Source organism: Lissotriton helveticus, chromosome 3_1, assembly GCF_964261635.1.
Source record: "Lissotriton helveticus chromosome 3_1, aLisHel1.1, whole genome shotgun sequence".
NCBI classification, from domain to species: Eukaryota; Metazoa; Chordata; class Amphibia; order Caudata; family Salamandridae; genus Lissotriton; species Lissotriton helveticus.
In genome coordinates, this window is record NC_136061.1 from 1071507118 (window position 1) to 1071528758 (window position 21641).

The following is a 21641-nucleotide window of genomic DNA, read 5'->3' on the forward strand; positions in this document are numbered from 1 at the left end:
TTAAAGCGTTGGCGTCAAAACTCTGGAACTCCCTACCAGTGTCCATCAGAAGTATCCATAATCATCTGGCCCCCATAAAGGCCATAAAAACTGGCTTTTACCAAACTAATTTCACACCTCCTATGCTTTCCATCCTGCTATTCCCTGATTTTAGCGCTGGGGCACCCATGCGCTGTATGAATCGTCTAACATAACATTATCTTAGCTCAATGTTACAGAAGCTCAGACTTGTGGGCTTATTCACAGAGCCAAGCAATCAGCCATTAAGGAACCTTATAGTCTTTTTGTTAATATAATAGAAAAAACGTACTTGCTGGGGGTGCACAAGGCTGACTCTGAATGATTAGAGAGGGAACTTTTAGAACCAATTGTTGAAATATGAAGACCCTAGTAATCAAGGGATCGGCTGCTTTCTATTTGGGTTGTGTCTCCATGTAACACTGCTTTTCAAGATTTTTTTGAAGAATTACAAAATTGGACTGTTAGTAGTAACCAGGATTCTAATATGCCCATTGCTTTACAAGACATGGAATCAGCTGTCCTGCTCCAACTTGTAACCAAGCCCACACATGTAGAGGGCCATCTGCAGAACCCTCTTGTTAAGCTACCGTGCTCCAATCGATGCCTTTGGTATGCACTGACCATTGGTCTAGAGCCATGTCTGGCAATTTTAAACATGCTTTGAGGGTGTCGTACACCATCTCTGATATTGCCAGCTACAGGGATAGTCATTCCAGCTGGATCACAAATGCCTTAAATAGCAATGTGTCAGCAAAACCTTGTAAAACATATGGTAAGTCCCCCTCTGCACCCTCGTACTCCTAAGAGCTCAGTGAAAAATAGCTCCACTGTAAGGCCATGGAGATGTTCCTACTCTGACCTAGATTTAAAAAAAGCTACAAAGCGTCCATTAATTAATACCAGCATTCTACCAGAGCGCCTGCTACACCAAGATATTAGATCAGACCTCCAATCTCTCCGGAGACACATTTGACATAAATAAAAGCCTCTTGTAGTCCAAAGCCTGCTCTAACTCCTTTTCACCCAACACAAGCCCTATATTCATTCCTTTCTGTCCTCTTTTCAGATAAGATTGCCAACCTTGGAGGAGGAGCCTAGCGCGAGACCAAGATGGCCGCGTAGGAGTTCGGCTCCGCCGACTTCCCTCTCCAGTCATACTATCCTGTTAATAATCCTGCAGCCAAGCCCCAGTCCAGGACTCGGCAGGAGAATCGACGCCCCAGGCTGCTTTTCCAGACCGCCAGCATTGCCCGGTTCCGGAGATACATCGTCCGCCGATCTGCGGCCTGGAATCGTCTGGAGCCGGGGACTTGCGTGAGCGTGGAGCCCGCACCCAAACGCACAAACATCGGGGCGCGAGCTGGAAGTCTCCGGTTCGGCCCCTGGGGTGCGATTTTCCTAACTCTGCCCGTGGGTTTATTGGTGATGGGCGGGGATTTCAATGCAGTGACAGGTTGCTTCATAAATCTACTTGTCCTGTAACAAAGTCCACTTGTCCCTCTGGTGCCATGTAGTGCGGCGACAAATTATGTCAGCAATCTCATTATATAAGAGCTCTGATATAGTGTCTCTGATTATGCCATGGCTCATACCATAGTAGTGTTTGAATACTTGCAATGCCCTTGTTTTGCCACGTTTCCACAGATCTATATACTGGGGGTGAAGGTAGTGGTAAGCAATAGCTCCAGGTTTAGAATGTCCTTTTGAGTCTGTGCAAACCTACTAACTTGTATGTTTTAAGGGTTTAAAACAACTCTTCTCTAATCTTTTCCCATACTGGGAAATGTTGGAAATGTTCTCCTGACAAAGGCAGACGTAAGCCTTCTTCCAGTGTTGGGAAAAAAGTGGTTGGATGTAAAGTACATTTGCAAACACTCGCATGAGAAAATCTACACATGCATTTCTTCTCATGCTAAAATGCAGTTCACAAATATTTTCTAATAGTATTATTTTTTGTCCTACTTTTGTATATTGTTGGGAATTCACAAAAGCCGTATAGCTGCACTTAATGCAAGGACATATGCCATGGGTGCATTTTTGAGACTTTCTTTATAATTAGGCCCCTAATTTAGTCTGGCCATGACCTTTTACGTTCATTAAAATGTTGCCTCTCTCTCTGTATCAGCTGGCCTCACTGTGAGTGATAGCATTCCGCTCTTTCGCATATCGGCACACAAAGTAGTTTTGATCAGTGCCAGTAACTAGTGTGGCAGTGAGTGCTTTTTGAGACCAAAAACAATTTTTGTTTTTGCCAAGGTTTGTTATAATCTTCAGGGCCCGGCAGCTCCCACAACAATAACGGTTTACAAAAACCATGGCAAAACAAGTCACACATTGACAAAACTAAAAAGCGGACTACCAATTTCAGACCTACTGATTTTGCCAATGCTTGTTTATTTTTCTTTCCCATAATCTTATTGAAACTGGCTACACTGATTTTCCATTATCTACATTTTTGGGAAATACTAGCATGCACCAACACATGTTACTAATTGATGCTGCAAAGAAATGGTACCTGGAATTTTACAGTAGTTTAGCTAAATGTTTTTTTTCTGCTTTCATTTTTTTGTCAACATTTTATTTTGAAAGCAAAGAATCATCAATCTTGCTTTCAAGCTTCTGCAAATATTTGCATCAGATCAGAGAGCATTCTGGGAGCATTAGATAGAGCCTCATATTGCTAAACTTTGAACATGTGTGTACACATTTTTATACTGGAACCATTGTCAGTAGTGCAGTCCGAGCTTACAACATTTATGTAGAGCGCTCACCCTAATAATAAAGGCTTTCAATTAATGAACCATAAATACAAGTTTGAACAGCATGCACATATTGACAATCATATTACATTAACTGCAGGCAGTGCCCTTCCCTGATGCATAATGATCCTTTAAAACATTGCCTGAGGCTCACTCTTTATGTAGTATCCCCCATGCTCATTCCATAAACCTCTACGCAGTCAGTGGGGGGGTCCGACGTACAGTTTAAGTTTTAATTGTTTTTAACTTTGATATTAACCGTTGCTTCGATTTTTAGTGCAAATTGTATTGCGGACATCCGCTAATTGTACTTTTTCTAATTGTAAGGATTTTTATTAATTCAACAATAAAATATTCTGATTCTGATGCATATTGTGATAATGCACACTGGCATCCAAAGCGTTTGTGCTGCAGGGGGCTGGGCCTACTTGTCCCAAGGGCAAAATCCACATAAAAACTTGTTGCCCTTGACCCCAAACAATATGTCCTGGGCGTCGGGCTATAGGAATTCCACATCCCTGCGAACAATGATTCCATGGCTCATTTATTGAGAAAACCCAATGCTAATCCTTTGGACCTTACAAAATACCGGGCTACTGCATTTTACTTTTAGAAAGTGGTCAACAAACAGCTATTTAGAACAACATAAACTTCTTGATCTCTTTCAGTCTGGTGTCCGGACCTCTTGCAGTATATCTTAGAAATTGGATTACTGAGTGACTGGGGTGCCTAGCCGCAACCACAATCCTAGTCACGGTAAGGCAAAATCACACCCCAAATTAACCTGTGCTTAAACTACCCCCCTACAGAAGTGTAGTGAAGTTGTGGTGACTAAAGTCCTTCTTTTATACACAGTTGTGTCTTTGAAGTGGGGAGAAGCTTCTAGAGACATGCCTTTGAAGTGCACAGATGTCCTTCCATCCTGGCCCTGTGTCAAGACTCACTACAGGTGGGTATGGAGCCCTTTGTGTAGAGGCAGGACACAGCTTTTTCAGGTATAAGAGAGCATATGCCCAGCTCCTCCCTCCCATCCTGCCAGTGGTGGCCCATCCAATCACACATAAGCTTCCATTGTGTGTGGCTGTCTAGGAGGAATACAAAAAGCCCAATTGTCAACTACACCCAGTCATGTGAACAGCGAAAGGCTGCAGGCACCAAATGGCTAAGGCAGGAAAATGCCAACTTTCTAAAGGTGAATCACACAAAAAATGATGGTTGCAATACGTCTAAACACTAGCAATAGCTCGGGGTAGCACTCCAACCTCTCCATGCCACCTCAGTTTGGACCAGCCATATGCAAATCAATCTTGCCTTTTTTCCTTTTGTGAAAAGTGCAGCCCACTTTGTCAAGCCAGATTCTTCCTGAACTGGAACACAAGCAACCCAGGAACGGTCAAAACTGATCTGCATATAGCTGAGTCCAAACAGAGCTGGCATGGTGTGCAAAGTAACAATGGACTGGGCTCCGGCCCGAAGTAATTACCAGTGGCTGAGATTAATTCAAGCACTCCATCCATCACTTTTTTGCATATTTTAGTTTGTCATCCTAAGTGGGACGGCTAGGCCCAGACGTGGGTCCCGTGCACACTGTCACTGGAACAAAACTGTACCTGACTGATGAGCCCATAAATAGGGTGATACCAGTACTGGGTTGCTTGGGTTCCAGGTCAAGAAAGACTTAGCTTGGAAGTTTGGGACGGACTCTTCCAACTAGAGCAAGGTCAAGACTGATCTGCATATAGTGTGGTCCAGACTGAGGTGCCATTGTGTGCAAAATAATGATGGACTGCGATGAGTCTCTGAGTAATTACCAGCGGTTGAGATTAATTCAAGCCTTCTATCCCTCACTTTTTTTGTACAGTTTATCTTTCTAAAAGTAGTATTTTTAGAATTGTAAGTTAAAATCAGACTTCACCATGAATTACAATTTTAAATCAGGATTCTAGAGACACCAAACATGAACCAATAACATTTCCCATTTGGAAATGACACTCATAAACTGTAATAATGTAGCAACAATGTTATCCTATGGGAGAGATAGGCCTTGCAGTAGTGAAAAACTAATGTAAGAGTTTTTCACTGCCAGGGCTGTAAAACTTCAAAAAGTGCATGTCCAACTTTTTAAACTCTATGGGGCCGATTCACAGAACTAACTTAAGACAAAATCCTAAACCCACTACTTTTAGTATTCACAGAAGGCATTTAGTAGTAGTAAAGTTAGGCTTTTGTCTTAAATTTGACTTAAGAGAAACCTAAGACAGACTTAAGACAGACTTAAGACAAACTTAAGACAAACTTAAGATAGACTTAAGACAGACTTAAGACCGACTTAAGACAAACTTAAGATAGACTTAAGACAGACTTAATACAGACTTAAGAAAAACTTAAGACAAAATCCTAACTTAAGTCTGTCTTAAGTCTGTCTTAAGTTTGTCTTAAGTCTGTCTTAAGTCTGTCTTAAGTTTGTCTTAGGTCAAACTTAACACAAAATCCTAACTTTACTACTACTAAATGCCTTCTGTGAATACCAAAAGTAGTACGTTTAGGATTTTGTCTTAAGTTAGTTCTGTGAATCGGGCTCACTGCATCCTGCCCTATGGCTGTCCTGCATCTACCCTAGGGGTCAATATATGAGACATGTTTACAGGGCTACTTAAGTGTGTTGCACAATCAGTACTGCAGCCCCACTAGTAGCATTTAATTTACAGGCCCTAGGCACATGTAGCAGACTTTACTAGGATATTTTGACTAAATTAAATGTGCCGTGCTACTTGGACATAAGCCAATGTTACCATGTTCTATAGCAGAGAGCACAAGCATTTTAGTACTGGTCAGGGGTGGTAAGGGGCGCAGATTCCTAAGGCCAGCAAAAATGAAGCCAGCAGAAACAGGAGATTTCAAGGCAAAACATTGGATGGAAACCATGTCAAGGGAGCCAGGTCTAACACTATGCAGTCTGCCTTACTGGCTGCTACTGGTGACTTTTGCATTATTCTGAACTGGTAAGGTTCAGCTGCCCCGATCCTACTTGATCCTTCTGTTGTCTCCAACACTGTTTATCTCCTATGCTCCTTCATTGCCTTTTTCTGTTATGAACCTGTTTGAAGACATTAAACTGCATGTTCTTTTCTATCCTCATGCTCCAAAGTCATTTCGCTGTCCCTAATTCTGGCAGAGACAGCCAGTCCCTCAAAACTCCACAGTCAGTCTCACCATCTATAATATACATGTCTAGCATTTTTCGACTCAGGTGCAATTTTTAGGCATTGACATAGTGTCATAGGCCTATCACATTCAAATAATACTGTCTTTTTCTCACAAACGTGCACTAATCAAGCTAACTTTCGCCTCTGTGTGTCCGCGGTTGCGTCCTAGATGAGGAGCAACTGTTCAAAACACAATTCTTCAAATCTGCAAGCTCCCCAGCCATTTCACTACCCCCGATTCTGGCGCAGTCTGTGATATCTCCTGTGGAGTCCCTCAAGGCACCAAACTCAGTTTCACCATCTTTAACACATATGTTCTGCTTGTTGCGCCTCTAACACGTTCTTTCAGCCTCAACATAGTGTCATATCCCCAAACACATTCATATAATAGTGTCTATTTCTCAAAATATTGCCGGCACTCACATTAAAATTTGCCTCTGCATGCCCGTAGTTGCATCCTGGATGAGGAGCAGCTGTTTCAAACTCAGTTCTGATATAAACAGAGGTGCTGTTGTTCGGCAAAGATTCATCTGCATGGACACCTTGGCGTACAGGCGGATAAGGGTCTCTTCATGGGAAAACAAGTAACCGAAGTTGCAATATCCTACTTTTTCAATCTAAGTATGCTCTGGAAATCCTTTTCCTGGCTGACACTGTCTGTTAGAAAAACAGTAGTACAAAGCAGGGCTACATTTTGGCTTGACTACTACAACGCCCGGTTTCATGGCATTGCTGATTACCTTCTACAACACCTTTAGCAACATAGAATGCTGTGGCTGGGCTTATTCTTAACACCTTAGCTGCGATGGAACGTCCAGCTCCAGTGCTGGACGTTCCATTGCGCAGGTGCAGTTGGAACGTTCAACGGCTGATGGCAGCACTACGGAGGTAGTGGTGCCGTCGGCCGTTGGTCGTGCGCAGCACTTATGAGGTTAATCATCCGGCTTACTGCTCTCATGTATAGGGCCACATCAGAGATCTTCACTGACTTTCTTTGTGTGCTTGTATTCTTTTTGAATTTTTTTTATATTTCTGTTAGATTTGGGGGTCTCTAGTTGGCAGAGGTAGGTACCTTTGACCAAATAGGGACCCTTGTGTCTAGTCATGATAAGGGGCTACCCTTCTAAAATAACCTCTGCTCACCCCCTTGGTAGCTTGGCACGAGCAAACAGGCTTATCTCAGAGGCAGTGTGTTAAGCATTTGTGAACACATACAGTATTACAGTGACAACACTACAGATGGACACCACACAGGTTGTATATCAAAAATAGGTATTTTTATATAGACTTAACACAAGACCACAAATGACAAAAATCTACACTACTGTACTTTAGGATGGTAGAAATAGCTTAGCTCACTTTAGATGGTAAATGCGACACGTTACGTTCAATTTACCTTTGGATACGTAACGCTATACAAACAAAAGAGTTGCAGGGAAGGTGATGCGTCGGTTCCTTACTCCGGGGGAGGTGATGCGTCAATCCCCTACTGCTGTGTAGGGGACGGTGATGCGTCGGTTCCTTGCCGGAGGGGAGGTGATGCGTCGGTTCTTATCCGTGTGGGGAGGTGAGGCGTAGGTTTCTTACTGCGCTTCTGTGGCGATGGGACCAGCAGTGCCGCGATGGCGATCCGGTGCAATGCAACAAAAAAAGACGTCTTCTTCTTGATGCAACAACGAAGGGGTGATGCGTGCACGCCAGACGGCCGTACGGCGACTCTGTGAATATTTTGAGCCGTGACAGGCCCTGCAACATGCTTCTCTGGCGATGCGACGGCATCTGCTGCAACGGCGACACTGTCCTCCGGTGATGCATGGCAATCTCCGTGATGCGATGGCGACAGCTGCAGCAGCGACACCCTTAATCAGTGATGCGACAACAGCGGCGACACGCTTCTTCTCCGTGAGTCGTGCTTCCAGCTCCCAGCGACATGCTTCTTCTCCTTGAGTCGCGCTCCCAGCGACACGCAGTCTCTCAGGAGGTCCAGCTCAACAGCAGGCACTTCAAATTCCCAGCAAAGAAATTCAGGTGAGCTGGTGGGTGAAGTCTGTTGTCCCTGAGACTTCAGAAGCCAGCATTGTGGAAGGCAGGCACAGCCCTAATCAGGTCCCAGTTGCTCCCCTCCCACCACTCTACATGCAGATGGGTCTATTCAGCCCTGTGCTGACTCACCCTGTCTCCTGGAATCCCCCAGCCCCTGTCACTCAAACTCCAGATAAGGAATACACAACCTAGCAGAGGCAGGCATGGATAGTTAGACAAGAAAATACACACTTTCTAAAAGTGATATTTTCAAACACAGAATGTTAAAACTTACTTCACTAATGCCCACATGCATCAAGGTAAATTGCATTGGCAAACGGTGCGAATCGCAAAATTCGGCCGTTTGCGAATGCAATTTCCTTTTTTGGGATGCATCATGTATTTTTCTTTTTTCGCAATTTAAGGAATCGCAATTATGTTGCGATTTCTTAAATTGCGATTGCATTTAAGAAATCGCAATTTGCGATTTCTTAAATGCATTGCATGACAATTTAGAAATTGCTAATTCGCAATTAGGTAGAGGTAAATTACCATGAAGTTCACCTTCATGGTAATTTGCGAAAACCAAATGACCCCCCCTTGCGAACCAAGGACCCCCCTGCGCCAAAAAAAAAGGGTGCAGGGGGGGTCCTTTCGACCCCCCCTGCACCCTTGAAATAGCATTCTAATTTTGCGATTCCTTAATTGCGATTCGCAAAATGAGAATGGCTTCCCATTCATTCCTATGGGCCTCTAGGCCCTTAGGAATGAATGGGAAGGGATTCCTTAATTGCGTTTCTCAAATTGAGAAACGCAATTAAGGAATTCTAAGAAATCGCAAAATAAATTGCGATTTCTTGATGCATAGCTGTTTGCGATTTCTTAATTGCAATTCCTTAATTTTCGCAATTAAGAAATCGCAAACGGCAACGTTGATGCATGTGGTCGTAAAAGATGTATTTTATCATTCTGAGTTCAGGCATACTAAACTCGAATTTCCGCCTAGTTCCCTGAGTCAGTTAGGATTATAAGATGTTATAATCAAACTGCCCATTCTGGCCTATGGGGAACAGGGAACCTTGCAAAAGCGAAAAAACGGAAATGGCTGTAATTCACTATCCAAACATGCAACACACATCAGGGCATGTCCTACCTTTTACCTACAATGCACCCTGCCCTTGGGCCTAACTTAGGGGTGACTAATATGCAGATAAGGGAAGGTTTAGGAGCTGGCAAGTGGGTGCACTTGCCAGTCAACATGGCAGTACCAGACTGCACACAGGCTCTGCAATGGCAGACCTGAGACACACTTTACAGTCTGCTTCTGTGGGTGGCACAACCACTGCTGCAAGCCCACCAGCAGCATTTGATTTATACGCCCTGGGCACACTCAGTGCACTGTACTAGGGTCTGACAAGTAAACCAAACCAGCCAATCATTGAGTCACTAATCCATACATCAATTTACCATAGGGAGCACTTGCACTGTGGCACTGAATAGCAGAGGCACAGTGCCCAAAGCATCTATAACAGCAAAAACATATGAGGCAACAGCAAAAAATGGAAGGGAGACCCACACCAATGGTGCCAGGTCTAACAGTTTCACTTATAAAGCCCTTTATAACACCTGCCCCTTTATGTATTTAAGTAACTCAATTTCCATCAACCGGCAGGAGCTCTTCAAGTTGTCAATCATTACCTTGCATTTGTACCCAGCATTATAATACTAGTTGTGGAGGCTACTCTTTTTCTCATCAGACATCCAACAACTGGACTTCTCTAACCTCTATCCCTCAGTCACCAATCCACCTTGTATATTCTCCGAAAACACCTAAAACCCCCCTTTTCATACATGACTAAGGGCCATTATATACTGTGGGATTTATATTTCGGTGGACGGGCTATCCTTCACCGGTGTGATGGAGTAACCCGTCCGCCAAGATCTAAGGCCCTAACTTTTTCTTACGGTTCTATCAGCGCCAGAATGCCCTATCATGATTGGCACTTGTGCTCTACAAATATTAAACACATAAATAATAGACTCTTCCTGATTGCCCAGATAGGCTTTCAGCCCTGATTGTCAACAATGCACAGAGCGGTAGCACTGAGTGTCCTTAAAAGAGGGTCTATGGATCTAGGACCAAGCTACCTACCGCTGAGTGCATTTGTTGTCTTTTCCAAAGTCCTTGACCAGATTTTTTGCGATTTGTGGAAGCAAATGATTACTCATGGATTGATTCCCAAGTGGTTTCACCTGTATATCGTCAGCCTTTACTTCAACACTTAGGGCCATACTTATGACCCGATTTGCATCGCCCTGCCCACGCAAGATGGTGCTAGAGTGACACAAACCTAAAGTCATATTTTTAAAGCCGTGCAAAGCCACTTTGCGTGACTTTGAATGGCTTAAAAAATATGGAGTAATGCAACTTAGCGCAAATCGCTGTGTTGCTTTACTCTGTGCAAAGGAGGTTTTCCATAGGTAATGTGGGGGTGTTCCCACACAACTTCCATGGTTCATGATGCATTCCTAGATTTAGCAAATCAGGTAAACCTGTGAATGCCCCAAAAAGATACGCCTCCCAAGGTGAGACGTAACGGGGAGAAATATCTTTATTTCTCTTCGTTTTTTTCCTCTTTCGATGTGTGGTGCATCTTGCAACACACATAGAAAGTGGGAAAAGCCTCTCTGGATTGTTTTTGTGCAGGAATGTGCCCCACCCTGCACATAAACAATCCTGCCAACCACACAGGCACCCTCGCACCATGGTGCATGAGTGCCTGTGTTGGCTCTAGGCTGCCAAAATGGCACCAGCACAAGAGGAAAAAACTGAAATGCACAGTATTGGATCAATACAGCGCATTTCTACCCTTTCCCTGTGCCACGTGGCAGCGACGCTAGGTAACTTGCTGCGCTGCCCTGCGACACAACGGTCATAAATATGTCCCTTAGGGCCTAATTACGAGTTCTTCATCATTTTCAGACCCATGCGTAAGCTACTGTTTTAAGCATGGGTTGCAATCATGAAGTAATCACATTTGACACTCCAGGTAGTGAAAAAGACCATTTGTAAGTACAGGACTGCAAATTCCAAAACAGCTCAATAACATATTACACCATAATAGAATCTCAAATCTCCCCCTTTTGTTCTTCCTTCCAGAACTTTCACCCATCCAGCAGCATCACTATTCTTTACACCACCTGAGCCCACAATCTCCTTCCCTCCATAGACTCGTTCTCCCGTCTTCCACAAACTTCCTTTCGATGTAACCCTTCCTTGCCCTATCCCAGGGCATCCTGCCCACTGTCATACTACCCTGCTTACAACTCCTCCCCGGAGGGGTGGGTAGGCCTGCATCTGATCCTCCAACCCCCATTATCCTGCTCTAACCTGCCCTACAACGTGTCCTAACCATGGCAACCCTTATTCACTAAGCCAGCCGAAAACTCCCTTCCTCCCCCATCTACAGGATGGATGGGAGGTAACTGCGATACCCGCTCCGCTGGGGGTAAGAGCCAGAGATAGGCTAAGCCTCTCTCTGCGTTTATTTAAAACCCATCCTTAACCCCATCCCCTGCCCACTAAAAACCTATCATGCCACCTCATTTTCCCTTTGACGAACACTCCCATGGGAAGACTAGGCTGCGCCTTTGCTTTACATGGGATCCAGCATTACGACTGTGAAGGTATTTGACTTAAAGGTCAAACCTGACGAAACCTAAAAAGAAAAAACATATGGTACTTACTGTATTAAGCGGATTTTGGTATGTTAAACACCAAAATCAGCAAATTCTTCCCCATAAACATATAATAGGCACTATTTATCGCACCCGATTAATAATGTACCCCAATGTATCATTATTTATCAGGGTGATAAATAATGCCTTAGCTCCTAATTAGGGCCCTAGCTATATATATCCCCAAAAGTAACTATGCCTTTGTTTCCCTCAAGCTTCTATTATTCTCTGGCATCTGGAAATGTTGCGTATTTATTCACACCATTTTTAATATTTACGTGAGAGCTCTGAACAATTTTCTCTTAGACTCCTGTGCTCTTTCACCATATCTTGACAGCATTGAGATAGAAGCGGTCAGCAATGCTGACGACCTGTGGTATGTAATCAGAGATACCTCAGTTACAGTAGGTCATGGGTACTCACAAACTTTCTGTCGGGTGCCACAATTACAGTGTGGTTTGCGGCCGAGGACCGCACCTGTAGGGGAGGGGTCAGTGGGGGCAGGGTCAATGGGGGGCGGGGCTAGAGTAAAAATTTAAACCTGTTTCAAAACATTAGACAATGCTGTATTTCAAAATTAGATGTAACTAAAAAGAGCACATTTTGATAATACATTTTTATTAGCAGACAATAGCAATCTTAAGAGGCATTGCATAACTTCATACACACTTTGACCCCAATTCCATCACAGTCTCTCTCTCTAAGTCAGTCAGTCAGTCTCTCTCCCTCTTTCTGCCAGGCAGTCTCTCGCTCTCTCTCTGTCAGTCTCTCTAGACTGTCTCTCTCTCTCTCTTTCTCTCTCAGCCAGTCAGTCAGTCTCTCTCTCTGTCTCTCAGTCGTCTCTCTCCCTCAGTAGTCAGTCAGTCAGTATCTCTCTCTGAGTCAGCCAGTCTCTATCTCAGTCAGTCTCTCTCTCTCAGCCAGTCTCTCTGTCAGTCAGTCTTTCTCTGTCAGTCTCTCTCTCTCTCTCAGTTAATCTTTCTCTCTGTCAGTTAGTCAGTCTCTCTCTCTCTCTGTCAGTCTCTCTGTCAGTCAGTTTCTCTCTGTCAGTCAGTCTCTGTCAGTCTCTCTCTCTGTCAGTCTCTTTCTCTCTCAGTCAGTATTAGTCAGTCAGTCTCTATAAGTCAGTCAGTCACTCTCTATCTGTCTGAGTAGATGGCAGGCGTACTGGCTAATTAATCAGATGACACCCCTAAAGATCCATTAACACTAGAGCCAAACTATATGAATCAGTTATAGTAGGTTTAAAGGGCCTCAGTTCATTCATGGAATTCCATTGATCCAATGTGAAGATCATTTTTTGTGTATGGCAGCAAAGGCTTTGAGCTGTATCTATCATAGCATACTACCTTCCTATCATTGAGAAGATTTACCACAGAAACCCCACAACAATCTTGATGTATTGTGCGAGTATGACTGCTGTCTGTAAGTATCTCACTTTGCACCCAGTAAGCCCCTACTTGGAGAACGCTATTAGGGCTGTAGAATAATACACCCTTAAGACTGCAGTGCAGGCATGCTTGAAATCCACCCAGATAGGTGCTTTAATACTGAAGCCTTCAGGAGTCTCTTTATGTTGTGCAGAGCGCGGCTGGACACACTAGGATATTTTCTCTATAGAGACATCACAGGTACCAGAAGGAAAATTCACAGCTTTAGCTTGATTTTAGTATGATGAGGGCTAATAAATATAGATTAAAAAACAGTTTTTAAAGCCCAATCAGCATTGAAATATTTTTAAACTAACAGCCAAAGAGGTGACTTTAATTCTGGCAGATGACCAAAAGCTCATCTGATCACCAGAGGCAGGGGTCCCCATTACTGATAGAGGACAGCCTACCTTGAAGAGAGATCCCTGCCAGAATGACATGGGGCCTTCTTCCTAAATTACATTCACCTGTTTGGCAGATGCACTTAAGGATACCTGAATGCCATTAGGCAACATGTCTTTGCCAGTTCAGAATACATTTTTTTGTATTTCACAAACTTTTAAAGTCTCACGGGCAGTTTTGTTGTGTATGTGGGGGGGGGGGGCATTTCCTTTTCAGTGCCAGCATGGCTTGCATAGCAGCTCTAAGCAGGGAAGCCCGCTAATGGTTGCCCCATCACCACTGTGTCATGGCAGTCCAAAGATGGCAGGCCACCAGATCAAGGATTTCCACTGATGAAGGTGTCTTTAGCACCACTGGCAAAAAACCTGTGGTTCCTCTACCTTGAAATGGGATATGGACCCATGACGTTGGTGGATGGGGCATCAACTGTTTACTGGCAGATGCTCAACGGGTGCCGACCTCTAAATTACACTCTAAGATTGAGGTATACTTTTCCACATGACATTGTCATGCTCACTGATTGCTGTGTTTTGGAAATGGATATTGTCCTCCCTGTCTCGAATCCTGGACCACATAATTACACTGACACACAAAGAAGCATATTGGGGATACCAGAAGACCTTGGACATACGACGGGAGAGAGGTACTACGATGGGATGACTGCGATGACTGCTAAATGGGATACCACCCATAATCAGAGCTCAGCAACCACACACAAGCTAACGGAATGGCGGACTGGGATGGACCAGTGTGCGACCTTGGAGGTGCAGGGCTGCACCCGCAAGCATTAACAAATATGGGGGAAATGGTTGGACTATAGGGTCTGTGAGCTATCAGTGTTAACGAGTAAATATGTACTTCTGTATGGGTATGAGAAGGTGCTTCAGAATGTCTTCGTGAACAACGTTGTGAATATCTCAAAATTAAAAAAACTGGTTATCAAAAAAAAGATCGAAGTTTACAAGCTGTCAGTTAAGGTTCATTTATGGCCATCGGCAAAAAACTATACTGTTGATATTGTCATCATTGTGCAATAGAATATTTAAGTAGCAAAGTATAAAATATTGAAATATCCAAACAAAATTCGAAATTGGCTCAAATCAGGCGACAATATCAACTCAATAATGTGTTAGGAACATGGCAGTGTCAGCCCATCAGAAAATGGCTTTGCCGATTATGCTGCAGAACTATGGATCCCTTAGGACATATGTTGCATTTTTGAAAGTCAATAAATCAACATATACACCACTCAGTTTTTCTACGTTTTTTTTCAAGAATGTGGTAATGTTCATTTCAAGTTAAGTCACACTAGAGTTTGAAGATAGTCTCACTGGGTGGTCCTATTATTTAGTATGATAGTTTTTGTTAACTTCCTTGAAGTGTATTAAATTATACAGATATATGGCATGTTTCTATGTTTTTAACTGAAAATAAAGACAATTAAGTAAATTGAATAACTAGCGAAAAAAATTATGTTCTGTGGATCTAACATCATGTGCCCGACAGGAACAGCCTCACATTCATGATGCAAAGTGACAATGAAGTAGAAATGGCCAAATAACGCCTTCTATACTGGGGTAATCTGAATGTGTTTGCATATTCACTTTATCCTTATGTATACCCATAACTGAAGCATTATTAATGTTCCTGAGCACTTTCTGGGTTATCGTATTACACATGTCATTGAAAAGAATCTGCTCAAGAGAGCTAAAAGTGTTGGCAAAGTGTATCTTACTGCTTTATCTTGCAGTTGTAATTCGTTTTTTTAACATTTTCTTTTAAAGTGTATATTTATTCACTACGAGGATGTAGAGGTGCAAGTGCATGTTTGATAATGAGAGTGTCATTGCGCGTGTGTGTGTGTGTGAAGGTGAACTTGCATGTATGTATTTGCATCAGATCAGGTACAGGTGGGAAACACCATTGCATATTAAATGCACTGAACTGATTATGTGTTGTACTCAGGTTGTTGAACCAAAGAAAGTAGTTTTGTACATGGGCCCCTTTAAAAATCTAGAGCTAATAAGACGTCAGCGGTTGTCAATGCTAAAGATGCTTTCGCAACAGAGGCGTCAGCCCACTGGGATGTGTCCTGACAACTGAGGTCGCAAACACGCCTGTCATGGTTATTCCTACACGATCATGCCTCACAAGAGTATATTTTGAACATTCAGCTAAGAAACTGATTCCTATTTTGGATTACATTTGCATTTCAAATTCTGTCATGTCTGTTGCCAAGTACCTTCCTAGGAGCACAGATCTAACCTCTGTCCCACTTTAATAAAAGGATGCTTTCATGCAGCATAACACCCAGAGGACGTGTGCTTCACACGGTGACCAATTAAGCACAATAGGGCAGATTACAAACATTAAACAGTGAAGAACTGATCAAAGATGTATTCAACAACTTTGTGTATTTGTGTGTAAATATGCAATACCCGATTGTGGTTTCATGTTATCTAGGTGGGGTAAGTGAGACAAATTTTCCCATGAATGTAGGATACAGTAAGAGGGGTCTTTTAAAGTCTTTTCTCATGATTTCAGTCTCTGCATGGCTGGAATTAGGTTGCACGAAACAGGATGCATGGTTTGGAAGAGCTATATGAATATGCAGGAGCTCACACAAGGGGCGGATGGTGTAGGAAGGTGCTTAGAGTCACCAAGCATGCAAACCCCTACTCTGAACTGTGGAGCTCTGCTCATGCCGGACACAGGCACGACTACACACTGATGGTGTAAGCCTCACATTCTGTAGCTTGCACGTTAGCATGGATGCTGCAATTCACTTCCAAAAATGTTATGGGTGCAACAAAATTCCAAGAGTGGGGACCCCAATCGCCATTCATCCGTGGGTGAGCTGGGGAAGGCATCTATTTGCAGCTTACACATGAATAAATCTTGCACATTTTTGTGAAAATGCCCTTGCTGGGGAAATCCCAATTTGTGAAAAAAATGGGTTTCGGAAATATTCACAGTTTGAACACGTGTACAGTATAGAATTACATTGATGGATACTCCTTTAGCAAATTCACTCCATTAACTTATTGGATTTGGCCACATTTCACTACAGACCTTATTTTAAAGAAGTGCACTCAACAACTCCGAATCATATTTGACCGTGAAAGCAATTTTGTTTTATTTTTGGGTTTGCATAACCTTCCACTTAAAACAAAGGTGTTTAAATATGTCCACAGCACGCAGCACATATATATATATATATATATATATATATATATATATATATATATATATATATATATATATATATTTCAAGGTGTTTGTATTACTTCGGGAGCATTGCTAATTACCTTTTAAAAGCACACCCCACGTGTAGTCCAGCAATACATCCACGTTCTGCCACTCAGTGCAGAACCTCCGTATTGAGGGGCACCGGCTGGATGAAGTTCGGAAGGTTCTTTTCGAAAATATAAACATTATTTTCCTTTTCATCAAATAGGCAAAATATTCTGCCCCGTTTACACACAAATGGGAAAAATGCAGTTTTAAAGGTTGAAAATACCACCATACTAAAATGGACGAGCATTTAGCCTTCGTAGTTCCCAGGTGGGGAACTCTGTAACCAAGAGCGACAGTTGGTAGTTGGTCTAGAGAGAAGCCCAATTAATGTAAAAGAGGCAGCTGGATATGCGTTTCAAAGACGCCGCGAAGAGTGCGGTCTCTCGTGGAGGTTAAGGGCGGCTAAAAAAAAACTGCCTGGTCAGAACGGCAGCGCGTGACAGGGCACGGCGAGGGCCTGCTGCTCGCACCTCCTGTGAGAAACCTCGGCAGAGGGCCTGGACCATCCAGCATTTGAACTGGAAGGAGCCGCCTCGTCGCCGGGCAGAGCAAAACAGCAAATATGCCGCATGGTGAAGGGAAAGCAAGCTTTTTTCCGCCGCCGCTTGACTCCGCAGAAGTACAGTACAATGTGCTAATTATAAGGCGCAGGGACGGCTATCAGCAGACGCACACCAGCTCTCCCATTCCACCTGGGACTGAGCAAGGAAAATCAACAGAGCACCAGCGGCAGAACAAGCAAGCGAAAAATGAACGTTAAAAAAAACAACTGCAACACGTTATAGAGGGCTATTGAGCCAAGGTCATGGTTTAATCACAAAGGTGCACTGCTAGGCAGCAAACGCAATTTTCTTAAAGCAATGCACGTAATACGGTAATTTGCGTCTGTAAAGCCATGTCGGTTTTTTTTTTAAATTAAAGAATGCGTTCGCCTTTTTTTCTGTCAGCTGCTGCAGTATTCATTGCAGGTTAGCACGTGAAGAAGGGCAGTAACGCCGCAGATTCACCATGATGTGAAATGCAGTAAGTACCATCTTACCTGCTCACGCGGAGATTGCGGAATCTCATCCCGGGAAAGACCGGTGTTCCGGGGTGTAAGGCCTCAGTGCTCTGTTGAATGAAGGCTGTGCTTGTGGTCGCCCGCGACGAAGGACGGACACGTTATTTAAATAATTCGCAGTACGAAAAAGCAAACAAAACAAAGAGACCTCTCTCCTGAATCTTCTCCTTTTCATTTTCTGAGACTCACCCTATGGTAGCTAATATACCAGACTGATTTTGAAGAAAAAAAGAAAAAAAACATAAGACAACATATTGCATAGGAGCGCCACCTACTGACACATAGCAGTATAAACGAAGCGATATGAAGTCAGTGTTTCTGAAACGTATGTACACTCACATAGAGGAGTTGGATATTTGTTTTTTCAGTTGATATACTTTAGTTTCGTGTGGTATGAGTCAGTGATGTGACGAAAACCTTGGGGGCGAGGGGCGCCTGCAATGTGTGATGATGGCATCCAGCCGTCCACACCTCTTCACTCGTTTATGTGGTTCCCCACTTCCTGCCTTCACGAGTCCTCATCATGGAGCCATGCTATCCCAGAGGTTGCAAGACATACATGCTCTGGAGTTAGTATACAGTTCTAATATTCACGAGTAATAGAAGTTACAGGCTCACATCGCACACAAAGCCCGAATTCACAATCTCTCCCAATCTCCATGAATATATATTTTTCCCTCACCCCATTCTTCCTATCCTTCTAAATTAGTCTGACTCTTCTTTAGTGTGATTCGTGTAATGCAAACTTCTTGTGTTGAAAGATATATAATTTCAATGAAGCAATTCCATGCAGCTAAATAATAACTAGAAAGCATCTTAGCATGTAATTTACAAATATTTCACCATCATACTTGCGTAGTTAAAATCTGAAAGCGAAATTTATTGACCATATAAGAAATGGGAAAATCAATGACAGCACTTAACAGCCGCATTCCTATAATTACTGATGTGCAACCAGGTGTGAGACCCGAAAGTTCCTGCCAAACCGGCTCCCAGACTTTTCTTAGGTTACTGCGCCTAGAGTGCCTTTGTATGACCACCAATTCCAGAGCACAAAGGAATACAAACTCCTGCCCCCAAGATACAGGATCTGGGGCTTCCTTCTGAAGCCATCCATGCTTGACCAATTGCCAATCGGGCAATAAATGTAAATGTGGGTGTTCTTGTAAAGCGCACTGCGACTCCATGGAGTATCCTGGCGCTGAAGACCACTGGGGAACCCGTCCTGGTTTTCCCTGTGAGATGGTCCCTTTCTGGGTATCGCCAAGGTGAAACCAGGCATCCCCGGCGTCTGTGGGGGGCCGTTGTAGAGATGAGGCAAGCTTAATGCCCAGAGTTGCAGAGTGTGTTCCCTGGTTAGAGTAGGCACCGAGGCGAGAATTATTGAGTCCGTTTTGACCCTGGTCCACGACCCTGCCGCGTCAGTAATTGAACCCTGGTCCCGGGCCGTTCTTTGCTTACAGGTCTGCTGCCTCTAACCAGTGAGCCACACCACTGTAAGCATGTCTGAGACCCACATTTGGGGTAAAAGGGCGCTTTATTGGACAGGTAGGCAATAATCCATATTTTTATACATATCATATTTCAAAACATATTCCACACTAACACCCCCGCCCCTAAGCAATCTATCCCATAACAACTATTCCCCAACATTGTTCTGCCTAATCCTCCTCCCCAAACCCCTATCTACATCTCCTGCCTGCCTCTTGCCTCCAACCTCGCTCCCTTGCTTCCCTCTGTCCGAAGCTATTACTAATGCCCCCAACCCTTCCTGCCCGTCTTGTTCTCCTCCAACTCTGCCACCTGTCAAAGCGACAACCACCAAGCAAAAAAATGTTTATCAAAAATGTATACATGAAATGGAAACAAAATACCATTCAAGGGTGGGCAGGTCAAAATTTTGTTCCCTACCTCACCACACTCGAGAGGAAGTGCGCCACAGCAATTTTGCGCTCCTAAACTCACGCAGATTAGCGCCGGCCAATCAGCATAGACTCCTGTCCTGGGCCATACTAAGTGTGCAAAGCTGCCCGGGGTGGACAATCTGCGAATGCCACCCCCAGGAGCCCTCATCGGGCCATAAGCATGTCCGAGACCCACATTTGGGGTAAAAGGCTGCTTTATTGGACAGTTAGGCAATAATACATATTTATATACAGATCATATTTCAAAACATATTCCACACTAACACCCCCCGCCCCTAAGCAATCTATCCCATAACAACTATTACCCAACATTGTTCTGCCTAATCCTCCTCCCCAAACCCCTATCTACATCTCCTGCCTACCTCTTGCCTCCAACCTCGCTCCCTTGCTTCCCTCTGTCCAAAGCTATTCCTAATGCCCCCAACCCTTCCTGCCTGTCTTGATCTCCTCCAACTCTGCCACCAGGAAAACCCCTATCCCAGGAGTTTTACCTGTCCCCCACCCACTTTTACTAGAAATTTACATTATACACTGGACGTTTGTCATTAGCTAGAGTGAAAAACATACAACCCATGTCGCCAAATATGTGAAAAACTGTATTCATTTAATTAACAAGTGCCATATCTATAAGCACACACACACTGTCACCTAACAGGTGATAACTTAGCCAAAACATATAACAAGGAAACTACAACCTAAATTTAATAGAAAAAATGGGGAAGGGGGCGGTGGGAAGTGGGGGGGGGAAGGGGGAGGTTATTAATAAACCATTTGTTGAAACTTAATTTATGTATATAATGAAATAAACAGTAAATGCTGTCGCTTCAACAGAGTATTGTCAACACCATGCTTTTATTTCAAGAATTTTGGAAACCATCTCTTTTATATTTAGAATATACATTTCATTGCCAATAAAGGATAAATGAACACCATCATGCATAAAAAACTGGTAATCTTCTTTTATTATTTAATAGTGAGCTAACCAAAATATTCCGTTAATATAACAAAAACGATGTTATTCTCTGTTCACTGTCCTTCTTGCTCTTTCGACTGCAGTAAAATTTCTCTGCCTCCCTCCAAATTCTACGTGGCATCAGAGCTGTTAAGACGAGCTGTGTTTTGGACTAAGTCTTTGAAAAAGTTCCAAGTCTGTTTTCATTTCTATCAGTAGCCCAAGCTCCGATCACTGTACTAGGTCATTTTCCCCAAGGTGGATCATGACAACTTCGGGTTTATTCTTAGAAGACAGCTCGCTCATTAAAGGCATGAACTGGCCCCACTTCATGCCACTTTAACCCAACCATGACACTGACACTTCTTCAGAACTAAAACCTAAATTCTTCCAGAAATGACTTTTTTCTGCCTGTTTTGCTGCCCATTTGACAAATGAATGTCCAATTATCCACACTTGGTGCTGTGACACTGATAAACTTGCCACCAAACCTGAAAAGAAAAAACTTCATATTCTAGCTCTCTAATATAAACTTCATATTCTAACTCTCTAATATAACGTAAACAACAGTCTGAGGACCATCGCCCCAGTTTCTTAACGTCACTAATGGAAAATCCCCATCTGGCAGCTTCTGAAGCCGCCCCGAATGTGTACCAAAATTGACAGGATTCTTCACAATTTTCTTTAATGATTTCCTCAAGATTGACAGCAACTGGGACGCTTTTAGCTGAGATCCATCCAAGTGTTAGAAAATAAAATTTGAAGTTGTCCCTCCTATTGCTAGTAAATCTAACCATGCTTGTTAAGGGCATAAAGGACCGCCTATGGT

The 21641-nt window shown here is 43.3% G+C and overlaps 1 protein-coding gene across 1 annotated transcript in view; it reads right to left on the bottom strand.

Moving 5' to 3' along the window:
• Positions 1-18088, bottom strand: part of LOC144823277 (sodium channel protein type 2 subunit alpha-like) — a 942252-nt gene extending 924164 nt beyond the window's left edge. Inside the window, exon 1 of the mRNA XM_078681632.1 lies at positions 17915-18088. The gene's annotated coding sequence lies outside the window, so the exon portion shown is untranslated. The remainder of the gene's footprint in view (positions 1-17914) is intronic.
• Between the last annotated feature and the right edge of the window lie 3553 nt (positions 18089-21641).